The 17,045-nt window shown below is 38.8% G+C and overlaps 1 long non-coding RNA gene across 2 annotated transcripts; it reads left to right on the top strand.

Annotated features, from left to right (window-relative positions):
- Window positions 1–631: 631 nt before the first annotated feature.
- LOC121900245 lies at window positions 632–8,932 on the top strand. Of its 2 annotated transcripts, none has more exons than XR_006096941.1 (4): window positions 632–719; window positions 3,139–3,388; window positions 7,335–7,423; window positions 8,099–8,932. It is a non-coding gene; the product is annotated as an uncharacterized LOC121900245 (long non-coding RNA). The 2 variants fall into 2 exon arrangements; XR_006096940.1 differs by having other exon boundaries at window positions 3,291–3,388.
- The last annotated feature ends 8,113 nt before the right edge of the window (window positions 8,933–17,045 follow it).

Here is a 17,045-nt window from a genome sequence, read left to right on the forward strand (position 1 = left end):
AACAGGCTGACGGTTTTGGTTTTCAGTGAAATATCTGGTCCGCTATTGGCTGGATTGCCATGAATTTATATTATTTTGACTTTTCATCTAGCGCCATAATCAGGGCCTGGTTTTCACTCATCCACCGAAATATCTGCTGGGTGGATTGGCACAAGTATTTGTACATAAATTCATAGTTCCCAGATAATGTGTTCAAATGACTTAGTGATCCTCTGACTTTTCCTCTAGCATCCCAAGCAGGTCAACATTTTGTCCAACCAGATACCTGCGAAACTTATGGCATTCTCATCAGCAGCTGCCAAAACACTAAATTACAATGTTGATCATGGTAAACATTATAACTGCTAAATATCAGCATATTAACATTGTCATTGTGTGCAAGTACAGCCTAACAGAGCCTTTCCTCATGGCTTACAAACCTGCTAAGTTCAAAACAGGCACAACTAATGTAATATATTTACAGTTTAGACTTGAGGTGGTGGAACATGGTGTGGGCTCAGCTACAGGGGAGAGATAGGTGGGAGTGGCTCATGGGAGCAGTACCAGGGTTAGTCTGGCACAGGTGTTACCTGTTGGCTAATTATGCTCTCTCCTTTGTCATGCAGTAGTGTGCTGGAGCTGGGCGCACACACACACACACACACACACACACACACACACACACACACACACTAGAGCGAGAGAGGGTCGGGTGCTGGACTGGACTCCAAGAGCACCAGGTAAGTGAACGAAGGAGTAAGACAGAGAAATGGATTTATGTTGTGTAAGCGTGTGTGTGGCCAATGAAAGAACAACTTAAAGAGTAAAGTACTGCTTGAGACTGCGTTTGTGCTGAGTTAAACCCAATTTCAAGACTTAAAGTAATTGTGACTATGTTAAAGTTAACAGTTTTGGGATGTCTTTTTATGGCTGTTCAAGAGGATTTTCATACTCCAAAAGATTTCACAGTTACTTGTTGAAGTTGACTTTTAAGGATTAATTTTGATGGTTGTGAGGGTTATATGCATATAGCATTCCAAATTCCACAGGAATCCACTCTATAAAGTTAATGGCGGTTGGCTAAAATTGTAATTAGAATGTTGGACATGTGCAGTTCCATGTCTCCTGTTTTTGACACAGCATGAACGCAAACTGAAACCATGACTAGACTTGCCAGTTGTGATGAATCACTCATGCAGGATTCATATTCTGTGGTAAAATGATGACAAATTAAATCCATATGCTCATTTTCCCTAGCAACACAGAAAACCACCATATGATGTGACTTTCTTTTACAGTTAGTGCTGAAGTTAGGTGTTTGAACTTGCTTGCTGAAAAACAGCCCGGCACAATGCCAGAGTGCAGCTTAACACAGTCTTGTCATCACAGTGAGGTTTGGTATCATCTGGCCTGCTCAGAGACCAAAACCTCTAGCTGTTTTCACCTGCTTTATGCTAAGCTAGGCTAACCATATCCTAACCATATCCTAACCATGTCTTTTATATGCACAATACACACAAATCAAGATAAGAGAAGGGGGGAGTTGGATGAGAATGACTAGACCAGATGGTATTTGTGTGTGTGTGTTAGGGGTTGTCCATATATTGGGACAGGAATGTAGGCCAGCAGAACTCTTTGAGCCAATTACAGGCAGAGGTGCTGCTAATTGCTGCTTTATAGGGGCTGTGTGGGAGTGAGGTGATCTGATGGCTGGCAAAGAGAAAAGAAAGCGACTGTTAAAGTTGGTGGAAACAGATAGTTAGCAAAGTATGAATGAGAGCTGGCTGCAGATGAGTTTAGCTCTTTTTTTTCATCAAAGTTTTCCACTGCAGCAAACTTTTTAAGGACAGGAGATGGGATGAAGGAGACTGAGCCAGCTTGAGTCTTTAAAAATCATTAGCAGGCCAAGTGACTGTGAGAATTCCCTTTCTTAATTATCCTCTAAGACAGGCTTGTGTTTTTGGCCACTAATAAGATGCAAAGCCCTTGTGTTGGAAGTCACAGCTGAGCTGCTTTTACTGAGCTACATGCTACACTGTGGAAAAAGACAAAGTTGATTAGTTTTGCCCTCATTCAGACTCATCAAGTTTACTCAGGTGCATTGAATTGATATTAAGCTATATCAGGTTAGCAGGAGATGCTTTTGCTGGTTGACATATAATCTGTTCTTTTGACATTATGATGTCTTTGAGAACGCAAGAAAACTTTGTCACAAGTAGACTAAATAACAAAAGAAAAAGATATGACATAATTTCTACACTGTAAAAATGTACACTATCACAAGTATGTGAAGAATGTATATGTAAGTAAATGTACTGTACCTGTAAATGCAATATGATTGCATTTACAGTTTTTAAACCAAAACAGAACCAGGCAATATTCATTAGGAGATATTAACTGAAGATTTGATTGGCGATTCCTTGACTTGTATGTTTTATTAATTCCCCACATTATACTAAAAGATGAACAAGGTAAATAGCCCTATATTTATACCAAAAGTGAAGTCGGAGGGAGGAGGTCTGGGTGGACGGGTAAACGTTTTTAGACAACTGCCAAGCTCTATGGCACAGAGGAAGAAGATATATCAGGCTTTGATACACACATTATACTTGTTAGCAGAATATCATCAGACCCATCCCTTTATCTAAACCTTACCTGAATCTTACTGATGGATGACACTACAGAACAGAATCACCAAATCCAAAGTGGCTCATCACCTGGGGAGTATTAATGTACTATATATATATATATATATAAAAAGAATGAGAAAACCCATTATATTTTACTGTCATTATATTTTACGTTAATTAGCAGGGCAATAAATATTAGACAAAAAGCCATGGAGATTAAAGGTTGATGACTGTATCCATGTGAATAGAGAGATGCATTTTAATCTCACTTTCACTTATCTCGGTGAGTGGAGGAAGGTGGATATGCTTCAGCAGGTCACCAACATTACATGCTACCTCAGAAATGTGTTAAAATAGAAAAGGTCAGGTGGTGACCATCACATAGGAGTGAAGTTCGGGGAAAAGAAATGGAATGAGCTGGAGGGGATTTTTTTTTTTTCTTTTTAAAAAGGATTATTGAAGCATAGAGGCCATGGACAGACTTCCAGCTTAGCATGCTAATGAGTGTGTTTCTTAAACCTTCCTCTAGATAGTCGAGAGAAGAGAGAGTGGCCCAAATCCCAAACAGCAGCCCCAGCACGTCCCGTTATCAGCCTCCTCCGTCACAGGCAGCAGAGGAGTAGTGATGAGATGTAGCTTCTGTTTCATCTCTTGCTGAATGACTTTCTTCACTTTGCATAGAGAGCGAGGAGCTGCTGCCCCGCTGTGAGTGGAAGGTGAACCATGAGGTGCTATGGGTTAAACATTCATCTCCAGGACAGAATACTGGCTTCCAGCATGTATGTATACACACTGCCTTTCTCTCACTCACACTTTCACTCACTCTCTCACACACACACACACACACACACACACACACACACACAGGTTTACTGATATATGGGCCCAATATGGTTGTTCCATGAAAAATTTGATCTTGTCCAGTCAGTGTGACACTCCTCCAATATGATACACACGCATTGTAAAACTTAGTTTGACATTTTGGAAAAGGCGTTAACTTTTAGGGACAAATGAGAAGATTGACTCTCATTTCCATACAGCTAGTATTAAGCTAGAGCCATCAGATGATTAGCCTAGCTTAGCATTATGACTGGAAGAAGGGGGAAACAGCTACCCTGTCCAAAGTTCAAAAGTACACCTACCAAAACCTCTACCTGGAGGAGAGAAGTGACTATGACTCCGATTGCTATTACAATAACAAACATCTGATCACTAAGCTTAAATTGTGTTGCTAACAGTGAGCTGAAGCCAATTATAGGGCATTACATAGCCTTGGTTTCAAACCAGTTCACTGCATTCAGTCACAATTTTGGATGAATTCAGAAATCAATTAAAAAATAAATCTTTTTTTTTTTTTTCCTGGTGGGTGCCTAAAACATACTGTATAAATAATGTATACAAATGTGACGTCATCACAGTCAGTTAGGTCAACCAGTTCCAGTTTTCTGTCAAGACAACTGCCTCATCATCAAATAAGCAAACTGCATCCAACCCAGTTAAATAAGTACAAAAAAAATGTACTGCAAAAGAAAAATGAGAACAGAGTTGGTTTCACCAAACACAAATACAGCTAGGCACATACAAACATACACAGGCCCACCACATACCTGCTTGGATTGGAACATTTAAAGCTATTTAAGCAAGCCACACTCTAATATAGCTACCATTGTAGAATAACTCATAATAGGTGTGGACTGACATGTGTTGCTGCTGACAGGTCACTGAAGTCTCTACAGCCTCCACCTGTGTGGGTTTTATGTTTTATTAAATACATTTTCAACAAAATACAATTTCAATTGGTTTGGTTGTTAATGGACTTGACTTTGCAACAGGCAGCATGGCCTTGGTTTTAAAGTTATTGTGCACTTGTTTATCATGCATTACAGGTCTTATATCATAGTATGTTTCCCTTTCAAGTAGTGTTTCCTGTATCCTCTGTGGTTGTGGTTATGTCTTAGGTTAGGTTATGGTTGGCATTGCAGAGAAGATTGGTTTGGGTTAGGGTGAGGTTAAACTGAAATTATGCTTCTCCGAAGATACAGAGAGTAAACATCTTTCTGATCCTATGCAGAGAAGGGTGTTATGGGTAAGTGACAGAACTTTGCAGAGGAGCCAATGTGCACACCTTCCAAATCTCAATAACCCATCATCTGGACCTTTGTGTCAGTCACGTTGATTGGCAGAGATGAAAACAAGTACATACAAGTATAGAAGAAACATCTCTGAGCAACCCCCATGCACAATACCTATGTGCAACTCAGGGAAACATAATTCCAGCCTTACACTGTACTGTGTCTACACAGAAAGTGTTTCAGGCATGTTTTTCAGTCATCCATCGCACACACGTCTGATGGAAAAGATATGCTAATATTTTAATTATTAAGTTGGAAGAGCAGCAGCTACTGCTCCATTTGTGGCAGAGTGCTGAGTGTCGGTCACCCACAGAGCCCAACACACAATCACTGTTTTACATCACTGTATGAAACCACTGAATGGTCATAACATAGAGGACACTCTCAGACAACCCAATGAAAGTTAAATATAACAGAGTTATAACTTTCCTTTGATATCCTGTCCATTTCTCTTTATCATCATTGGGCAACATTACTATTCCTCGGAAATAGTGGAAACTGATAACCATAACACTTACATATGGTATTAATCAAATATCCAGGAGACTTCAGTATTTCTTTGTTGATGTACATTCAGCTATTGTTAAAAGTTTTAAAAATTTTGAAACTTGAGTTTACAGTGAAGAAAAAATCCTTCTAAAATCGGCAAGTCTTCTCACTTCGCAACTATATATACCTATACAGGCAATTAGGCATGCCAGCTAACAGCACACAACGCAACCTCACAATCAAAATACATGCATTAGAAACAAACAGGACAGCTGAAAAGCTGTAGGCCATAAAAAATGAAGGCCTACAGCATGGGTTAGACAGGTCTCATAGGGAATAACTGATACACCTGGAGGTATGCCAAATTTTTTTCCCAGGATGGCAAAGTCATGACCTGCCCTACTCTGCTTCTGATTGGCTAGCACTCGTTGCCTTCGTCGGTTGGGTTGGTTAGGTTTAGGCATGAGGAGTGAGATTAGTTAGGGTAAGAATATCAGTGTAAGCCAATCAGAGCCAGATAAGACTTCGCCATCCTGGGGAAAAAAAATATCATTGGAGGTATACAGCTAAAGCATACCAACACAGTCATGGCAGCAGAAAGAACAAAGATGTGCTCTGGTCAACTGAATATTCACAACACTTTTCAGATTTGCTGATCATAAAAAGATGGTAAGTCCCTCAGATGCACTCCAATAATCTTGGAAAAGATGTTAATTAAGTTCCTCCAGCTTTTTCTGAGCCATATAAGTTATGAAACTAGCAGACCAAGAAAAGTTCAAAGACCTTCAATAAAAGAATGATGGAAGAAACAAACATAAGTGCACTGAAGCATTTTTAAGTTTTCAAATCAGAGAAACTCTCTGCCGGCCACACAGTAATCATGTCTGTTCTTATGTACCATCTTACGTCAACTTACAAGAATCAGTTGATTATTACACCACTATACCAAAGCAAGAGTACAGATATGGTGTTGTGGACTTTGAAGGAAAGACAACAGTACATTATCATCAGAAAACTTAAGAAGATAAATACATATATCGATTGCCATCTGATAAATGTTTTGCTGCATCATTTTACTCCACAATCAATCAATCTGTGATCATTGCTGCATGCAGCTTCAATTATTATAATAATTATGATTGTTGTTATTATTATTATTATTAGTAGGGCCAGAGCACAAAAGTGCAATGGCTCAACGGTCCCTAGCACTGAAAGTGCGAGGAACCTATTGTTGAATATGAATTGAATATGAATATATTGTGTTAGACCTCTGTTTTGGTAGGGACATGCACAAGACGATTGTTGGTATGCATCGCCCCCCCAGCACATTTTGATGCTTTGAAGGACATTGCAAAGCTCTGGTCACTGTATGCCTACTCTGAGTTAATAATAATAGGGGATCTTAACCTGGACTGGCTCTCTGACAACTCTAACAAATTAAAAGAACAGTGCCTTGAACTTAATCTTTTTCAGCTCATAGCCAAACCCACCCGACCAAATTTCAAAAATCCTCTTAACTCCACATTAATTGATATCATACTTACTAACAGACCACGCAAATACCCTGCCTCTGGAGTTTTTCTCTCAATGTTAGTGACCACTGTCCCGTTGCCTGTGTCAGAGACATCAAACTCCCTAAATCTCAATCTCAAATTATGACCACAAGAAATTACAAGCATTTCAATCTTCAGGATTTTTTAAATTTTTTGTCTATCTCTGACATTGATAACACCTTCTCCATTACTGATCCTGCCATTGCACTGGAAAACTTCTCAATCTTTCAATGGTATTGACAGACACGCCCCTTATGAAACACATAGAATTAAAAATAGATACAGTCCTTGGTTCTCCTTTGGTTAACCTTTATGCAACAAAGAATTATCTGCACCAGTATGATTAGGAGGGCTAAATCAAATTATCAGTCAGCTTTCTCTGCCTTTGATAATTCCTCTTAATTTTGGAACACTATAACATTCATCACATTCACATCTCCTACCACATATCAAACAAGTATATGGTCATATTTCCGATAGATCATCCATGGCTGAAGCTTTTAATCACCATTTCCTCTCCTCTGGTCTTTTATTTAATAATGTGTCTGCAGATTCAACTGTAGACAATTTCCACATCTGCCCAACAGAGGGAGTCCCCAAGGCCTCAGCTTCTTCTGCCTGCAAATTTTCTTTTAGATTGGTAAGCAGTGCAGTTGTTCACAAAGCTCTGCTTAGGTTAAAAGCATGCAAAAACACTGGTGCAGATAATCTTGACCCATGTCTTCATCTGAGTGCCCCCTTAATCTGTCCACATTTAGCACAAATTTTTAACCAAACCTTTTTAACAGGCATGATTCTAGCTTCACAGAAAAGCGCCTTAGTAGTTCCCTTACACAAATGTGGTGATGTCTCTGATCTAACATCTACCATCCAATATCTAAACTTCCTTTCTTTGCAAAAATCCTAGAATCATCAGTCAATTTATAACTGCACGCCTTTATTGATTCACTAAACTTACTACAGCCTCAACAGTCTGGTTTTCACCTGGGACACAGCACAATAACAGCTGCAGTTTCAGTTACTGATAACACTGTCTCCTCCCTAGATTAAAAAAAAAAAAAAACTATTTTGTGCAGCTCTGTTCATTGGCCTTTCAAAAGCATTTGATACCGTTGATCATAAAATTCTGCTTCATAAACTAAAGTTTATAGATTGAAATGAAGCCATGCTGTTGTTGCTGATAGTACTCAGTCAAGCCCTCTTGCCATCAGAAATGGGTTGCCACAGGGGTCAATCCTTTTTCCACTGCTGTTTACATTTTACATAAATAACATCATTCTACCTAATCAATACTTCAATGTCCATATTTTTGCAGATGATACAGTTTTATATACCCCAAGCTCCAGCCCAGCCCAGGCCCTGACTCATCTTCAGTCTGCCTTTGATGCATTCCAATTATCACATTAAATGCTAAAAGACCAAGTACATGGTATTTTCTTTCACCTCCACCAGTGACTTTGACTATCCTGCCATTAAAAAGTTTAAATGGCACCTATATTACTCTTGCTGAGTCATATAAATACTTGGGAATTTGGCTGGAGAGCAGACTATCATTCAAAATTCATATTCAACATTTGATTCAGAAATTAAAAATGAAATTGGGCTTCTTGTATAGAATTAATGGTTTGTCTTCTTCCAACTGTAAGACAATTGTGTACTCAACCTTCATGTCTGTCCTTGACTATGGAGATATTGTTTATTGTCATGCTGCCACATCTACACTTCAGCAGTTAAACCCTGTGTATCATAGTGTATTACGTTTTATCACAAATGACAAATTTCGTACTCATCATTGCTCTCTGTATCACAAGGTTGGTTGGACTTCCTTACAGACAAGAGGAAATAACCATCTCATGTTATTCATCTATAAAGTTCTACTGTTGAATCTTCCAAACTTCCTCACATCTCTTCTTTCATTTAAATCTAGTAACTACAGTACATGATTCAGTAACTACTTAACATTAGATATCCTTCATGTTCACACTAATGTTGGCAGGACTGTTTTCAGCTACTATACACCTTTTTAAATGGAATGAACTGCAAACTGCGCTCAAACTTAAGTCTTATATTCCTCCTTGGAGATTTTAAAGCTTGATTATCTGATGTTTTTTATGATTCTTGTAACTGTTTTTATTAATTTCTTGTTTATTGTGTAGTTGTGTTGTTTCTGTCTGCTGATTGTGTTCTTGTCTTATGAATGTGTTCTCAGGTCTCTCTTGGAAAAGAGCTCTTAATCTCAATGAGACTGCCTGACTAAATAAAGATTAAATTAAATACCTTAAACCCAACAGAAAGTCAGCCATTTTGAATTTACTCTGCAATTTTTTCAAAGTGAAGCCATTGACAGGCAATGCACTTTAACAAACTCCACCTACAAAATGAACCTGAGTGACTTCAAATTTGGTAGGTGACATCTAAAAACCTTTGACCTTTGATAAGAGTCCAGACCTGAACACATCAACATGTCAATATTGAGTCATAGTCATGACAACAGGAAGTCAGCCTTATGTGACAAACATCATCCAATTTACATGACATTTACATGGTATGGTCTACACATGATGTGCAGTAACATGAGTATAATCAGTAGGTGTTCTCTAGCACCACATAGTGGACACAAATAGCGATAGTTATCTCCTACATGCAATGTCCAATATTTATGAAAATGTATATCCATGTCAGTTGCCCTCTGGAAATGTATTGCTGTATTAATATTTAACTTATGTAGTATTGCCTATGGGCAACAGGGAGTGAAGCCTAAATGACACTTAGTTCATCAAATATATACACAAACGTCATCTCCAGCGCCATGTGCCGCATACAGGAAACAATATTTTACCCATTCACACCGTGTCCGATAATCCTGACAGTTCAGAGCATATCAATTGACTTCCTGTGGTGATACCATGGCTGTTGCTCCCACGCAATTGCGAGGGCCCGTTCATCATTGCTTGCAGCTTCAATTTGGATTTGTGCTTGTGTTCATTTGATGTATGTAAGTCCAATATTCACTCTTTTAGCTCTATGTGGTCTCCACCAACTCCTGAGAAGAATATCTCTCTCTTTAGTTGCAAAATCGAAAAATGTACAGTGGGTTTATCCGACAAGTTCTCCAAACTAAATGACGAAATGTGTCAATTGTCATTGTACATCATCACCTGTCAGCAGCTTTCAAAATGGTTACAAATCACAGATACATAATTCATAATTCACACAGCCACTGGTGGTCTTTACTAGTTACACATCAACATACAGTGTGCCGTTATTACGTATTTGTACAAACCACTGATGCTGTTTTCACTGAAAACAGCTGCCTGCTGTGGTTGGAAACGAGGGTAATGAGAGCTGAGTTTTTGGGATGTAAAACCAAAACACTGAACTAAAAGAAGCTAAAACAGCTTGGGAGAACTGCAGAGGTGATGATAAATCTCTTTGAGATCATTGCTGTGAGAAACAACTTTCACAGTATACACATATTTGACCCCTTAAATAAAAGGTTAGTTGACTAGCTTTGTTAGACATGAACATTTTTTTAACAGCAGAAGGAACATTTACAAAAGCCATATCAATAGTTGGATGAACACACTAAAACCAGGCTATGTGACTTTTGAAAGGCATAACACAGTCTCCCTCTTACAAATGAAAAGTTTAATTCATAAGAAATTCAACACACATTTGCTGAGTTCAGTACAGTCAGGGCCTTTATTACATCACTGAGTCAGTCTACTGATTGTATGCTACTTTTTAGTATTTAGCATTATCCTGTAATTGTCATGTGTGACTACAGTGGTTGCTTTTCAGAAATGACACATTTGCTGGCTTTAAGTTCTGGTTAAGGGCTGCTCCAGAATGGGGTGTCAGCAGGTAGACGTTCACAAGTGCAGTTGGCGTGTACAGTCGGGTGTTTACGTGAAGCACCAGAGACATGGACCAAGCTATGGAGCTAATTTCCTCCCAAAACTTGACAAAGAAACAAAACATTAGCTCCATACTATGCAGACACAGAAGTATAGTTTGAGCTATACTCTTTCATTGTGGTTGAAAATGCTGTTTCAGTGGCCTGGATGAAAACAGCACTCTGAGGAAATCCTATTTTGGATGTGGTTGGCTTGAAAAACAGAAAGCTGAAAGACTTTGAGTAGCAGCAGAAAGTTGCAGTGGTAGGCATGTGCAATCCAGAGACAGCAATATTTGTATGAACCCCCAAAAACACACCAGTCAGGGAAAGAAAGGGGGATAATGGAAGATCTGAGTCCCTAGGAAATAAAGAAATGGTGATTCATTCAAAAGCTGGATATCAGTTAAAGATACAACCCTCAATTAATCACCAGGGTATTACTAAAGTCCATACTTGCATTTTGAAAATCATGCTACAAAAATTCCTCCTTGTACAGACAAAAGATGTTGAATATAATATGCAAAAAAATATTATATGACAGCTGTTTCACTGAAAAATATTAGCATCTGTTTTCAACAACCCATATCAGTCAAACATTTGCAAGCATACACACAAACACAGGCAAGCGGGAGAGGAAGACAGCAATAGAGAAAAAGGAAAGAGGATTAAGATAGGAGCTGTGTTGTACATTCATCAGAGATGAGAGGTTTATTTGGACCCTATCTATACTGCAACACCTTCCACCACTATTGTACATGCAGGAAATGACATGGGAATTCCAAACAGCAGGTCCGGAAACGTTACGTATCATACCTACACAAACATCTGCACACACACATCGCAAGGACATCAAATAATTAGTTCATATTCTTAATGGAAGAGAGGAAAAGAGGGAAGGCTTGGATGATAAACTAGAGTCAAAGTGAGGTTCAGGCACACTCATGGTTTGTTCTGTTCCTAAAATATTTATAACTGATCTGTTGACCAAATGCTACCACATATGTCCATATCTTTGGCAAATTAAAATGTAACTCAAAGTCCACTTATTTGATTTTTCTGAAGATTTCAATAACATGTCATCATTTTTGTGCCAAAATAAACACCAAAATTGCACTGTACCTCCTAATCAGTGTAAACACAGCCTCAGCTGCACTTTTTCTCCCATCTTGGTGCAAATGTTTGGTACCAGCAAATCAAATTCAAAATCAATTTTAACCAACTTTTAAACTTTTTAAACAGCTGTGGAAAGTTTGATTTTATCGGTGATCATACACTTCCTACACTTGGCTGTGGATCACAACGATTCAGCAAAGTCCTTAGCCTCCACAGGCTCCAGTCTGATTGCAGGGCTCACAATAGTGAGCCCTGCAATCGATACTTCCCTCTTCTTCTACCGTGCCACCTCATAGTACTGTTTCCCATGAGAACTCCCCCTACAGGCCCCACCTGTCACTACCCCCCTCAGCTGTTGGTCTCCCCATTCAGACTATTGCCACTGACAAGTTTTCCTGTCAACATAGCAACTGCAAAGCTGAAAGCAAAAATAACCTCTCTTACATAAAACACAGTGTCCCTGCTTCCTCATCACCTGCCACCCTGTGTATTCTGGCTCTTCTAAATGTAAGGTCTTTCTCAAATAAGTCTTTCATTCCGTATGATTTTATCTCTTCCACCCACGTAGATGTCCTATTTTTGACAGAAACCTGGCTGAAACCTGACTGAAACCTGGCAAACACAGTCAGCTCTTGGAAGTTTGTCCCCCTGAATATGACTTTTATAGCTCCCCTCAGCGCAATGGCCATGGGGGAGGCTTGGCTGTCATTTTCAGGAAGTGCCATAAGTGCACTCCCATTGGTACTAATGATTATTCTAGCTTTGAAGTCTTGATGTTTAACACCAGTGATTCAAGTCCACTCCTCTGTGTAGTTGTGTATCGCCCTCCTAGGATGGATGCCATTTTCCTCACTGAGACTTTTTATCTTCAGTTGTTGTGAATCATGACAAAATTTTAATCTGTGGTGATTTTAATTTTTTTGTTGACCTCTCATCAAAGTCAAAGCCACTGAATTTCCTGGTATTATGGACTCTTTTAACTTTGTGCAGCTTGTTTCTGACCCAACAAATAACCATGGCCACACATTAGATTTTGTTTTTACGTTCAAGTCTCATATGACATGATGAGAAGCTGTCTTGTTATTTATCAGCAATCTGTTAAAGCAGTGAGAGCAAAATACTTTGCTGATATTATTTTAAGTACTATTTCAGTTAATTAGTTAACCCTGGTGCCACTGCCTACCCTGTGCAAACCAGTCACTTGTGATGAGTTTCTAAACTTTTTCACAAGTAAAATTGATAACACCCGATCTGCTATTTCACCTCCTGCCTAAGACCTCTCCATCCTGCTGTCTCTTGACTCTGGTAAATGTTAGACCTTAGCTCCACCTTCAATACAGTTGACCATACTATTTTCCTGAACCGTAGCCAGCACCAGGTCAGTATCCAGGGTAGAAATTTAATTCACTGTTCCTTCCTCTCTTTCTATCAACTCTCCACTGGACCATGCTTCATAGTTTTTTCAATGCAACTGCAAGACCCCAATGCAAAGTCAGACACACACAATGTGTTGTTTGGATTGAACATATACACAGAGCAGTGCAGCAGGCAGAATGTGTTGTCTAATTGTGTGTGATCTCAGGAAAGGGTTTTTGGTGTTTTCTCTGCCTTCATCACTGTTGTTGTGCCTGTGTGGATGGCTGGTTGCTAGGGAAAGATACTGCTGATGAGGCCTTGGGCCTGGAAACCATAGGCCTGCATATAAGCCTAGGTTTCCACTGGAATGTGAAAAGCATGAAAAATCCTCCAAAAAAACCACCCATGGTTGGACCTCACTGTTGACCCTTGCCATAACCTTTGCCTTATGCTAGTTTTGACAGAAACCACAAATATTTATGAACCAGAGAGAGAGATCGATTGTTCTAGGGGATAACATAAACCTCCAGATGAGAACAAATGCAATCCTTTCATAAGTAAATGCAAGAAGGTACACTTTTACAGGTGCTGGGCAGATCAAATTCTATATGAAATAATATTTCTTATACGATGTCTCTTATATGTCCTCAGTGACCTACACTGCTAAACTGAGCTTTTAGCTACATCATTGACATTGACAGAACCACTTACAAAATGTTATGTATTGAGAATAATTGTAATTCAACTGAATTATTTTTTATCACTAGATGAAAAAAGAAACTGAAACTGCAATTTTAGTCCCAATTCGGTGGATGTATTTTTTTAAGTATGTTGGCCACAAAGGACCCGTGGGCAGGTTGAGACCTCCTCCCCTAATGAAACAGTGCAGCGTCATTCAGTGTGTTTACTTGCATTTCAGTAACCAGGTTACAGTTAACTTTCTCCAGTAAGTTGATTTCTTAACAAGAAACCCAATTTCTGTAATCAGGGTAGAGGATTAGAGAAACCTGGTTTCTTTAGGTTGATTTCTCATGCATGTTGATTCTCTAGGTCTGATCTTTTAAAAAATAAACCTAGAGTGAAATCGAACGACTGCATAATATTTACAACACAGTATTCTAAGAGTGAGAGTATATACTTGAATCTGATTCAACCTCTCATGGTATATAAAAGAGGTGAAAACCTGAGAGACCATCTCTTACGCTCATATTTACCTCCTCTTCTAGTGCCGTCCCAAGCTACTTTAGCACCTATCCCTGAGGGCAACTATCGCTGTGGTTGTTGTAGTCAGTGTAACTATACTTACTGTCGTAACAGTTTTAAACATTCTCACACAGGTAAAGAGATTCCTTTAAAATGAGTTATTTAATGTCACACTAAGTCGGTCATTTATCTTATCACTTAACCTTGTGGTAAGTCATATGTTGGAAAGACAAGTAGAGCACTGAAAACTCAAATTGCTGAACACAGAAGTACTATTAAATGCAAAAACATGAATTATCCAGTAGCAACACATTTTGTTGAATTTAAACATCCTATTTACTCTTTAAGATATATTGGTATTGAGAAAATATCACTTCTTCCAAGAGGAGTTAACTTGGATGTTTTACTTTCCAGGAGGGAACACTATTGGATCCACTGTCTGAGAACCCTATCACCCCATGGATTAAATAAGGATTATGACTTGAAGTGTTTTCTGTTATCTACCTCTATTTATTAGATATTTAAATTAAGTTGTTTATGATGTTCATCCAGAGCTGAGGTTTAACTTCCCGAACCAATGTATTGGTTTATTTATTGGAATGTTGACCTCCTAATGGCACTAGCTGAAAGGTTACAGGATCGCACCCAAGTCATTAGGATTCATCCTCTGGGGACCATGAATGTCCGAGCAAAGCTCCATAGCAATCTATCCAATAATTGTTGAAATATTTCAGTCTAAATCAAAGTGGTGGACCTCATAATTTAAGCAACTAAACAAGCAAAAACACCAACGAGAGGAGATGACCTGCACAAATGTTAAGGATTTGATATCATATTTATGTATTTATGTAGTAGTGTGCTAGTCCCCAGTGGGTTAGATTAAAAAAAAATCCTTTTCTATTTTACATATGTATTACCCACAAATATTACCATTATTACTATAATTTACAATTACAAAAGATAATTTTCTCTGCCACAGTAAGAAATCTAATTCACTGTTCCTTCCTCTCTTTCTGTCAACTCTCCAGTGGACCATGCTTCATAGTTTTTCTGATGCAGCTGCAAAACCCCCATGCACTGTCAGACATACACAATGTGTTGTTTTGATTGAACATATACACAGGGCAGTGCAGCAGACAGAAGCTGTTTGTCTAATTGTGTGTGATCTCAAGAAAGGGTTTTTGCTGTTTTCTCTGCCTTCATCACTGTTGTTGTGCCTGTGTGGATAGCTGGCTGCTGGGGAAAGATACTGCTGACGTGCCCTTGGGCCTGGAAACCACAGGCGCTCTGTGTGTTTAATGTCGGATTGGAGATAAAAGGCCAGAGGAAGAAGAAGAGGGTTTAAAGTTGCCACAGAGAAGCAAGACGCTGCAGAGGACTCAACTGAATACCAATGCTGGGATCTGTGTCAGTCTCTGGCCTTCACCAGTGTTATCATAAGACCTGCTTTCACCCATTTATAGTCTGCTCTCATAGTGTTACATACAGGGTTTTTCCTGCATAGAGGACATTTTTGGTGCCTCCCAAAGAGGTTTTAGCCAGCGCCAAAGGAAAATCACCAGTCCCAAAATGGTAAGAATAGAGAATAAAAATAGAAATTCAAATCCTCTCCCAATGTGTTTAATAGCAATTCCTCAAACAACTGTTGAACAAGCAGAACATAAACTTAAATATGACGTCTTTGACTTCCAGCAGTCAACTCCCCACTCATCAACAGCTGCTATATTTTACAAATGTGGCTGGTGCTGGATAAACACAGCCAGCTAAGCTGCACTGGTTTGACTGGGCCTAACGCACCACTGTGAAGCTAGTGCTAATGGGAGAGAAGACCTCCTGTGATTTCTCATAAAATAAAAGCCTTTTTATTTTTGGTGAAAATCTTAAAAAATGCTGAATTACAACTGCAGCGTAATACTGCCCTCACACAAGGATAGGCAATTAAACTATGGTTGTGCCATGTTAATCGAACAGTGCATAGTGCTGAAATTAAGTCTAATAAACCTACAATAGTGTCAATGTGTGAATTCTAAGACTGTTATAATTCTGCAAACTTTATCTTGTTGGACCAGAGCGCCATTTGTTCTTCACAAATAAAAACAGATAAACAGAGTAGAAATGGTGTGTCGATGCAACAACAACAGACTCTCAATTAACCATAAAAGCAGACTGCTGTTTATCATGTGTTGAAAACCAATAAAGTACGTCTTTAGGCTCCAAGTGCAACACAGAACATACAGCATATTCATGTATGGGTCATCTTTAGCTAGATGAGGATTAAAATAAGCTGTAACTGTATTAGCCTTGACTTACTAATGGGAAATGAAATGACATCTGCCCTCAAATACAACCCTAAACATTGTTAGAAATCAATTTTATTCTTAAATAAATTCGAAGAAATAAACAAAACATAAAGGCCTGAGTTTCCACTGAAACATAAAAAACATGAAAAATCCTGAAAAAAACACCATGGTTGAACCTCACTGTTGACCCTTGCCATATCCTTTGCCTTATGCTAGTTTTGACAGAAACCACAAATACTTATTAACCAGAGAGGGAGATCGATTGTTCTAGAGGATAACATAAACCTCCAGATGAGAACGAATGCCATCTTTTGATAAGTAAATTCAAGAAGGTGCACTTTTACAGGTACTGGAGAGATCAAATTCTTTATCAAATAATATTACTTATACAA

This window comes from Thunnus maccoyii, chromosome 7, assembly GCF_910596095.1.
Source record: "Thunnus maccoyii chromosome 7, fThuMac1.1, whole genome shotgun sequence".
In the NCBI taxonomy this organism is placed as follows: Eukaryota; Metazoa; Chordata; class Actinopteri; order Scombriformes; family Scombridae; genus Thunnus; species Thunnus maccoyii.